This window comes from Mirounga angustirostris, unplaced genomic scaffold, assembly GCF_029215605.1.
Source record: "Mirounga angustirostris isolate CCGP_5_RB_7025 unplaced genomic scaffold, mMirAng1.0.hap1 SCAF_48, whole genome shotgun sequence".
In the NCBI taxonomy this organism is placed as follows: Eukaryota; Metazoa; Chordata; class Mammalia; order Carnivora; family Phocidae; genus Mirounga; species Mirounga angustirostris.
This window is the reverse complement of record NW_026991756.1, coordinates 1-9,191: the sequence shown is the minus strand read 5'-3', so window position 1 is coordinate 9,191 and position 9,191 is coordinate 1. Positions and strand designations below refer to the sequence as shown.

Sequence of the window (9,191 nt, the reverse complement as noted above, 5' to 3'; positions counted from 1 at the left end):
GGCGCTGATGGCCCCCATCTCTGGGAGCAGAAGGTAGAGAGGCCCTGCCGGCAGATTCACTCAGGACAGGTCAGGAGGTGGCTGTTGCTTAAAGCAGCCCAGGGCCTGTCCCCATGAAGAAGGTGCACACGTCCATGACCCCCAGCTCTGGGGTCCTGCTGCCAGCCTCTGTCAGTGACCCTCTTCCTGCCCTGTCCCCTGCCCCTGTGGACACGGGGTCTTCCTGGAGCTGTTCCTGCAGAATCACTTCATGGTGGACACAGGGTCATCTACTATGTCTTCACCGACCAGCTGGTTGCTGTGTCCCGTGTGCCCCTCCAGGAGCACTGAAGGGTGGTGGTTCTTGAGGTCCGCGGTGCCCCACACTGGCAGGATGTGTCCATGCAGCACATGGCGATCATGAGCTGCTTCTATGAGGAGTGCTTCCTCTATGAGGTGGATGACATGGTGTGCGGGGATGTGGACATGAAGTTCTGTGACCACGTGGGCATGGAGATCCTGTCCCCCCGCTTTGGCACCCTGCACCCCGGTTTCTACTGGGTGGCCCATGAGGACTTAAGCTATGAGCGCTGGTCCCAGTCCCAGGCCCACATCCCCAAGGACAAGGGTGACTTCTACTACATGGGGGCCTTTTTTGGGGTGTTGTGGCGGAGGTTCACTGACTGACCTCAGCCTGTCACCAGGTGATGGTGGTCAACTGGGCCAATGGGATCGAGGCCATGTGGTACGATAAGAGCCACCTGAACAGGTACCTGCTGGACCACAAGCCCACCAAGGTGCTGTCCCTGGAGGACCTGCAGGACCCACAGCTATTGGGTGGGCCCTGGAGGACCTGTGTGCAGCTGCTGGGCTGGTCCCGGGTCATGAAGAAGCTGAGATTTGGGCCATGCCCAAGAATCACCAGGACACCTGGAACTCATGAGGGGCTGTCCCCATCTCCAGCAGAGGGTGCTGACTTCAGCGGAGCCATCAGAGAGGGTTCCTACTTCTGTCCCCTCGAGGGACACTGTGGAGTCCAGTACTGTCTGCACGGGCAAGTCCAGTGCCCCAGCCGCACCTGCTCACAGGAGGCCTGCCTGGGGATACAGCGTCCTCTCTTTGCGTTCACTACATTTTCTTCACTTCTGGGTCATTTGCAGCTGTGAACGGCTCCAGTTTTATATCAGATGTTTTTCTTTGTCAATGCTGAGCAACCATTTTTAAAAAGAACAATTGAAGGAAATGGTTTTCTCTCTAGTTGTAAACAGACACCGCCTGGTGGGGCTGGGAGCAGCCCTGTAGCAGCCGTGGAGCCAGAACAGGTCCTGGCTGGGTCTTCCCTCCCAGTCCTTGCACCTTGCCATGGCCATGGGGCTTCAGGGTCAGGGGTGCACCGAGCCACCTCTCAGAACCCCGGTGCCCTCACCGCCAGAGGCCTTGGCCGTGACCGCTAGCTCAGCCTCCAGGAGCATGGCGCCCTCTGGGTTATTTCCATTTCCTGCCGTGGATTTATTTTTTATTTATTAATTTTATTTAATTTTTTAAATTTAAATTCATTAGCCAACATATAGTACATCAGTAGATTTTGATGTAGTGTTCAGTGATTCATTAGTTGCCTATAACACCCAGTTTTCATCACAACATGTGCCCTCCTTAATACCCGTCACGCAGTTACCCCATCCCCCCACCCTCCTCCCTTCTGTAACCCTCAGTTTGTTTACCGGAGTCCAGAGTCTCTCATGGTTTGTCTCCCTCTCTGATTTCTTCCTGTTCATTTTTCCCTCCCTTCCCCTGTAGTCCTCTGTGCTATTCCTCACATTCCACATAGGAGTGAAACTATATGATAATTGTCTTTCTCTGATTTATTTATTTCACTTAGCATATCCCCTCCCGTTCCATCTATGTCAATGTAAATGGTAGGTATTCATCCTTTCTGACAGCTGAAGAATATCCCATTGTACGTATATACCACATCTTCTTTATCCATTCGTCTGTTGAAGGGCATCTCGGCTCCTTCCACAGTTTGGCTATTGTGAACATTGCTGCTATGAACATTGGGGGGCAGGTGCCCCTTCTTTTCACTACATCTGTATCTTTGGGGTAAATATCCAGTAGTGCAATTGCTGGGTGATAGGGTAGTTCTATTTGTAACGTCTTGAAGAACCTCCATACTGTTTTTCAGAGTGGCTGTACCAGCTTGCATTCCCACCAACAGTGTAAGAGGGTTCCCTTTTCTCCACATCCTCACCAACATTTGTTGTTTCCTGCCTTGTTGATTTTTGCCATTCTAAGTGGTGAAGGTGGTATCTCAATGTGGTTTTAATTTCTTTTTCTCTGATGGCTAGTGATGTGGAGCATTTTTTCATGTGTCTGTTAGCCATTTGTATGTCTTTGGAGAAGTGTCTGTTCATGTGTTCTGCCCGTTTCTTGATTGGATTATTTGTTTTTTGGGTGTTGAGTTTGAGAAGTTCTTCATAGATCTTGGATGCCAGCCCTTTATCTGTAATGTCATTTGCAAATATCTTCTCCCATTCCATGGCTTGCCTCTTAGTTTTGTTGACTGTTTCCTTTGCTGTGCAGAAGCTTTTTATCTTGATGAAGTCCCAAAGGTTCATTTTTGCTTTTGTTACCCTTGCCTTTGGAGACGTGTCTAGCAAGAAGTTGCTGTGGCTGAGGTTGAAGAGGTTGCTGCCTGTGTTCTCTTCTAGGATTTTGATGGATTCCTGTGTCACATTGAGGTCTTTCATCCAATTTGAGTTTACCTTTGTATATGGTGTGAGAGAATGGTCCAGTTTCATTCTTCTGCATGTGGCTGTCTAATTTTCCCAACACCATTTATTGAAGAGACTGTCTTTTTTCCATTGGGTATTCTTTCCTGCTTTGTGGAAGATTAGTTGACCATAGAGTTGAGGGTCCATTTCTGGGGTCTCTATTCTGTTCCATTGATCTGTGTGTCTGTTTTGTCCAGTACCATACTGTCTTGATGATCACAGCTTTGTAATACAGCTTGAGGTCACCTGCTTTTGTTTTATTTTTATTATTTTAGTGAATTTTAAATTAATGTATAATATATTATTTGTTTCAGGGGTACAGGTCTTTGATTCATCGGTCTTATACAATTCACAGTGCTCACCATAGCACATACCCTCCCCAATGTCCATCACCCAGTCACCCCACGCCTCCCAACCCCCTCCACTCCAGCAACCCCCAGTTTGTTTCCTGAGATTAAGAGTCTCTTATGGTATGTGCTCTGGTAAGCGCTGTGAATTGTGCAAGACTGTTGAATCTCAGATCTCTACCTCTGAAACAAATAATGCAATATATGTTAAGAAAAAAAAAGAAGAAGAAGAAGGTAGCAGGAAGGGAAGAATGAAGCAGGGGAAATCGGAGGGGTAGACGAACCATGAGAGATGATGGACTCTGAAAAACAGAGGATTCTAGAGGGGAGGGGGGTGGGAGGATGGGTTAGCCTGGTGGTGGGTATTGAGGAGGGCACATTCTTCATGGAGCACTGGGTGTTATGCACAAACAATGAATCATGGAACACTTCATCTAAATCTAATGATGTAATGTATGGGGATTAACATAAGAATAAAAAAAAAGAGTCTCTTATGGTTTGTCTCTCTCTCTGGTTTCGTCTTGTTTCATTTTTCCCTCCCTTCGCCTATGATCCTCTGTCTTGTTCCTCAAATTCCTCATATCACTGAGATCATAGGATAATTGTCTTTCTCTGAGTGACTTATTTTGTTTAACATAATACACTGTAGTTCCATCCACGTCATTGCAAATGGCAAGATTTCATTTTTTTGATAGGTGCATAATATTCTCTGTATATATATACACACACACCACATTTTCTTTATCCATTCATCTGTAGATGGACATTTAGACTCTTTCCATAGTTTGGCTATTGTGGACATTGCTGCTATAAACATTGGGGTGCACATGCTCCTTCAGATCCCTACATTTGTATCTTTGGGGTAAATACCCAGTAGTGCAATTGCTCGGTCATAAGGTAGCTCTTTTTTCAACTTTTTGAGGAACCTCCCTAGTGTTTTCCAGAGTGGCGTCTGCCTTCGTTTTAAATGGCTATTTATGCTGGTGTTTGTGAAATGTGGGCACTCACTCAGTCTGGATGCATGTGCCGTTGGGATTCCTCAGTGCCCACAGATGGTTTGTGCACTCTCTCTGGACCATCTGCCTGCACTGTGTCTTAGCAAGCATTTAGTGATGCCACTGTGAGCTCAGGCACCCAAGAAGGCGCAGAGCATGAGAGCAAGAACTAAGATACAGGATCCCTGCTCTTGGGCCTTCCTGGGACGTTCAATGGACCCGTCCTCCTGACTCACTACTCTCCTATTGTGTAATAGACATACAACTGATACCATTAAGCACGTTTCAGGGTACAATTCAGTGGCAATAAGTATATTCACTCTTCTGCACCTGCCGCCTCCATCCACTGCCACAACTTTGTCATCCTCCCAAACTGAACCTCTAACCAGGAGACACTAACACCCCATTTCCCCTCCCCAGCCCCGGCACCCAGCAGCTCCTTCCACCTCTATGAATCAGAGTGCTCTCTGTCCCTCACAAGTGGGGTCCTCCCGTATTGGTCCTTTAGGGACTGGCTTATTTCACATAGCCCAATGGCCTCAAGGTCTGTCCCTGTGAGCCTGGACCTGACCCACTTTCCCCCCAAAGGAGTGTCTCAGCCCTCTCCTGTCTAAGCCAAGCCTCCTCAGTCCCTTCTGCTCCCCTCACCTTCCTCCTCCGCCTGAAGATGATCCCAGCCAATCTGCAGCTTTGAAGACCTATTCAGTCCAGATGCCAGGCACATACCCCGGGGACCTCGGGCCTCACCTACCCCATCTGTCCACGTCAGGTCCCTGCCCACCCCCCACCAGCTGGCCACCTGCTCATCCCACAGGTGTCCCCATCTCAGGAGAGGGAAACACCAAGACCAGACTGCCTAGGCAATGGATAACAGTTGGGGCAGATAGAAACCGAACAGAATCACTGGAATAAAGGCTGAGGAATGAGGAGCTTTAGGGAAGAAGGGCCTGGAAGCTGTGACTGCCCATACCTGACCTTCAGATGCCCCTCAGTGACTCCTGTGCCTCTGGTGTCTTCCTGGAACCCTGACCTGGCTGTTTTCAGACAGCCCTTCCTGCAGTACCCTCAGTTTCTGGGAGGGGGATTTGCTGGAATCTGCAGTGTGTCCTACTGCCCCACCGGGATCATTTTTTTTCTTTTTTTAAAGATTTTATTTATTTGACAGAGAGAGACACAGCGAGAGAGGGAACACAAGCAGGGGGAGTGGGAGAAGGAGAAGCAGGCTTCCCGCAGAGCAGGGAGCCCGATGCGGGGCTCGATCCCAGGACCCTGGAATCACGACCTGAGCCGCAAGCAGACGCTTAATGGCTGAGCCACACAGGTGCCCCCCAGGATCACTTTCTGAAGGCACATTGTCTGGGACCCAAGACTGTGGGTCTGTGGCCTGGAGGGATTCTGAGCAGAGCTGGTGGGATGGGAGGGCTGCAAGGCACAGAGGTAGGTTTCCAGAAAGCCAGCTGGGGTCCCCGGCATCTTACTGTATTTGAATCAAAGCCCTGAGATCTTTAATATGCCAGCAACATTACAGCATGTGCCAGAAAAACAAATGTGCCTGTGCACCCAACACCACCTAAACTATTGGCCATTTCTTGTCACTTGAGCTGAGTACAAAGGATTGGGAGTCAGGACTTGGTGGGGGGGCCCTGGACCAGAGTTTGTATTTGGGGGACAAAGGCCATCCAGACAAGCTTGTGCTGAGCCTAAGGAGAGGGTCTGTGTGGAGACCCCAGCTGCAGGCACTGCTGTCCAATGATGCCCCCTCAGCCCGACCCAGTGCACCTGCTGCTGGGGGAGCACCTGCCCCCTCCTCTCTGCCTGAGGGCTCTCTCCTGCACCAGCTGCCTCCTCTCCTGCCAGCCACTGCCAGCCTGCAACCAGGGAGAGTGGCTACCCCGAGTTCCTCCAGCTGCTGGGGGAGCACCTGCCCCCTCCTCTCTGCCTGAGGGCTCTCTCCTGCACCAGGTGCCTCCTCTCCTGCCAGCCACTGCCAGCCTGCAGCCTGCGAGGGTGGATACCCCGAGTTCCTCCAGCTGCTGGGGGAGCACCTGCCCCCTCCTCTCTGCCTGATGGCTCTCTCTCACACCAGGTGCCTCCTCTCCTGCCAGCCACTGCCAGCCTGCAGCCTGCGAGGGTGGATACCCCGAGTTCCTCCAGCTGCTGGGGGAGCGCCTGCCCCCTCCTCTCTGCCTGAGGGCTCTCTCCTGCACCAGGTGCCTCCTCTCCTGCCAGTCACTGCCAGCCTACAGTCTGGGAGGGTGGCTACCCCGAGTTCCTCCAGCTGCTGGGGGAGTACCTGCCCCCTCCTCTCTGCCTGAGGGCTCTCTCCTGCACTAGGTGCCTCCTCTCCTGCCAGTCACTGCCAGCCTGCAGCCTGGGAAGGTGGCAACCCCGAGTTCCTCCAGCTGTTGGGGGAGTGCCTGCCCCCTCCTCTCTGCCTGAGGGCTCTCTCCTGCACCAGGTGCCTCCTCTCCTGCCAGCCACTGCCAGCCTGCAGCTTGGGAGGGTGGATACCCCGAGTTCCTCCAGCTGCTGGGGGAGCACCTGTCCCCTCCTCTCTGCCTGAGGGCTCTCTCCTGCACCAGGTGCCTCCTCTCCTGCCAGCCACTGCCAGCCTGCAGCCTGCGAGGGTGGATACCCCGAGTTCCTCCAGCTGCTGGGGGAGCGCCTGCCCCCTCCTCTCTGCCTGAGGGCTCTCTCCTGCACCAGGTGCCTCCTCTCCTGCCAGTCACTGCCAGCCTACAGTCTGGGAGGGTGGCTACCCCGAGTTCCTCCAGCTGCTGGGGGAGTACCTGCCCCCTCCTCTCTGCCTGAGGGCTCTCTCCTGCACTAGGTGCCTCCTCTCCTGCCACTCACTGCCAGCCTGCAGCCTGGGAAGGTGGCAACCCCGAGTTCCTCCAGCTGTTGGGGGAGTGCCTGCCCCCTCCTCTCTGCCTGAGGGCTCTCTCCTGCACCAGGTGCCTCCTCTCCTGGCAGCCACTGGCAGCTTACAGGCTGGGAGGGTGGATACCTGGACGACCTCCAGCCCTGGGGACAGAGCCAGTGAGGGTGGGATGTGGTCTCCCAGTAGGCCTGAGCGCCAGGTCCCCACGGTGTTCACTCTCTTCCTGCAGGCTCACTGTGCCATGTCCTCCCTCAGGCTTCCTAGGCTCAAGTCCTCCTCTGCTCGCTGACCATCCTTGGCCCAGGCTCCACACGTTGGGACTGGGAGCAGGTCATCTGGACCTTCTGGACTCTCGCTTCCGTGCCCGTGACACGGACACAGGTTGGCCTCACAGAATGCTTGGAGGAGACCCAGTGCAGGAAGATGCAGGCAGCTGCAGGGGAGATGCCAAGTGACCCCAGAGGGAGCGCACAGGCTTTCACAATGCACCGGGCTCACAGGACCCCCATGGGATGCGGGCGCCAGGCCACGGGGCACAGGAACTCCTGGTTGGGGTGGCCCTGGCGGGGAGGCCAGAGAAGGGTCCCAGAAGGGACAGGAGACAAGGGAGATGACAAAACAGAGCTTCCCAAGGAGGTCAATGGAAGGATCAGAGGATCGCAGAGACCCTTGGGACAACTTGGAAGCCCTGGAGATGTTGGCTGAAATGCTGTCATTGGGTCAGAAAAGTTAGTCACAACCCCTCAGTCGACACTGGGTAATTTACTTTGTTTGTTCTAAGAATCAGTGCGTACCTGCCATTAGAACTCACACTGCAGGAAGTCTAGGATATACTCACTCTTCATCACTTTTCAGGACTCGATTTTTCTAGAGGAAGTGCTAAGCATTGGCCTCTGTTTTCAGGAGCAGATTCTTGGTGCTCATCACCACTCCTAGCCGTGAGGACTGACACCTGTCACCTCCCACAGTGGACGTGACCATGTGGGTGGGGGGTGCTCACTGATGAAGCCCCAGTGCTCAGTACACAGCAGGGACCCCCGGTCCTCTGCTGAATGAGGGAGGAAGGGGGGAAGGAGGGAGGGAGTGAGAAGGAGGGAGTATGGGAGAAAGGGAGGGAGAGAGAAGGAGGGAGGGAGGGAAACCACAGAAGTTGGGTCCATCCATCAGGAGCCCTTATTTGGGGTGAGGTCCGAGGGCACCACAGCCCGGGCCCTGGATGGTGGCTCAGGTCCTCCCAGTGCTGACCTTCCTTCTCCTTGGCCCTCTGTCATCCTGGATCCTCTCCACCTCCTCCTCCTCCAATTCTGAATGTTCCCAGGAACAGGGTGGCAGGAGGGGTCTCAGGAGGGGCTTCCCGGATCCTGTGCCCCGAATGACAATGTGACAGTGGCAACAGGACATTCTATCATGAGGACTGGGACTGTGGATCCCATCCATCTCCTCGGGCATTAGCGTGTTCCATTCCCTGCTCTCTCCACCACTGCTGTGATAAACACTCCGGAAAACACATCTGTGAAAAGCTGAGTGAGAGTTTCTAGGGGTTGGTCAGAGTCCAAGCATTCCAGGTGCTCCTGTGGCCTGGGATGGGTGCTGCTCACTGTTCTCCCAGACAGGGGTGCCTGTCACCCTTCTCTCCAGGGTACCTGCAGGGGATCTCCGCTTCCTCACGTTCTCCCCAGACCAGACACCTGCCAGTCTGAGGGTGACCAGTGCTGCCTCCATAGGGTTTCCTTTGCCAGAGTCCTTCCCCGGGAGCTCCCTCATCTCTGACTCTGCACGTGCCTGTCCTCCCCCCTTGGACTTGCGTGCGTTTGGTGTCTGTCCTTGTGGAACCCAGTGACTTGGTGTGTTGTTTGGACAAGAGGCATCGGAAACCTTTCTCTGGCCTTGGGTTGTGAGCAATGCTTTTGCCCTTTGTGGTGTGTCTTCCAGCTTCTGCATTTCCCTGGTTTCTGTGCCACAGGAGGAGCCAGCCCTGTCCTGTCTGGGGTCAGGCTGTGGTGTCCCAGGAGGAACAGGGGTCTCGGCCCCGAGATTGTGCCCATAATTCCTAAAGCGGCCTCTCTGATTACATCTGATCTGTAATCCATCAGGCATTTTAATATCGAATAAGGGAAATTTTATGACAGATAAACACAGACGAAAACAAGTCCCCTTTGAAAATAGGTGGGCAGACACAAAGGCACCTATTGCGTGATTCCACTTACAGAAACATCCA

At 53.3% G+C, this 9,191-nt stretch overlaps 1 pseudogene; it reads left to right on the top strand.

Moving 5' to 3' along the window:
- Window positions 1-261: 261 nt before the first annotated feature.
- On the top strand, window positions 262-922 carry LOC135363180 (histo-blood group ABO system transferase 2-like; annotated as a pseudogene).
- Window positions 923-9,191: the final 8,269 nt, after the last annotated feature.